The sequence below is a fragment of the Benincasa hispida genome, chromosome 7, assembly GCF_027475165.1.
Source record: "Benincasa hispida cultivar pf3 chromosome 7, pf3_genome.v1.1, whole genome shotgun sequence".
Taxonomy (NCBI): Eukaryota; Viridiplantae; Streptophyta; class Magnoliopsida; order Cucurbitales; family Cucurbitaceae; genus Benincasa; species Benincasa hispida.
Genome location: NC_143484.1, coordinates 19,753,460 through 19,754,853, shown reverse-complemented (window position 1 = coordinate 19,754,853; position 1,394 = coordinate 19,753,460).

Sequence of the window (1,394 nt, the reverse complement as noted above, 5' to 3'; positions counted from 1 at the left end):
ACATGAGGGACCACAAATATAAAATGTTTTAACTCTCTCTCTTTGAATTACGACCACAATTTAATAATTTATGTTCATAAATTATAGTAAATGTAATCTTTAAAGGTTTTACGTAATGTCAAAAGTAATAATGACCAATGAAATTGCAAAAGAAAAAAAAAGTGAAAAATAACTTTTGGTTGGTTACATTTTACCTCTTTTAACTTCCATTTTAATTCCCACTTGTCCTTTAGATTTATAAAAAAAATTAATCTACTTTTCATTTGATCCCTATATTTCAACATTTAACAATTTTACCTTTGGTGTTAACTATTAATTAATTAATTTATCATGTGTTTACTTAATTTTCATTATGATAAAAAAACATTGATGAAAACTAATTTAGTTATAGTTAATTTATTTTTAAAAAAATTAACTAATGACATTAATACTAAGGATAAATTGAATATTTGATGAAAAACAAGAATAAAAGTGTAAATTTTGAATCATTAGGATAAACCAATAGAAATTAAAATTTAGATGAATCTAAGGAATGACTATACAAGTTAGCCACAATGTTACAAACAATATATGAGACCTAAATCAAACTATAAAAATAACATGAAGAATAAACACATAGAAATTGGTAATCCAGTTCGGTGGAACCAAACCTCTGTTTGGTGGGCATTGTTCTTGATGAAAAGAACGTCACTAATATGAGTTAATTGATTTCAATAAAATACTTATTTGATAGAATTCAACAACCATATCTCTCAAGAGCTTATTTCTAATGAAGAGTTAAGGTTTCCCCTTAAACTTAAGTCCCAACCATCATACTTGGCCGGTAGTCAATTCCTAGAGAGAGAAACAAAAACGCGGGGATATAGCAAGTAAGCAGCAAGATTCTCTCTTGTTGACCGACTACAACGTCCTCTCTTGATGCACTCTTTTTATCTTTAGTTTAAAGCACCCTTCAAACAATTTTGCTTAGGATTGTCTAAAAGTGAGATTCCCTCATTAAATTTAAACTTAGACTCCTCTAAGTAAAAATCCATACATTAACTTCTTAATTGAATAAAAATGCATGAATGTAACCTTTCAAAAGTACACCAAAAGCATACAAACATAGCCTCATTGGAAGGTCACATGCATTTTTTCTCTATCCTAGACCAATTGTTCTTCTTAAAAAAAATAAAATTAAAAAGGCTAACTCTAAAAGACACAAATATTACTAATATATATGAGAAAAAAGGAAATAAGTCTGTAAGGCAGAGAATTTTCATGGTTATCAAAACAAAAAGTAGATTGAAATCTAAAATAAATAAGGAAAACAATATTTTGCAGAGAAAATAGATTCAAACTACAACTCAAGCATCTAATAAAGACACTAGCTACATGAATTAGATATCATAACT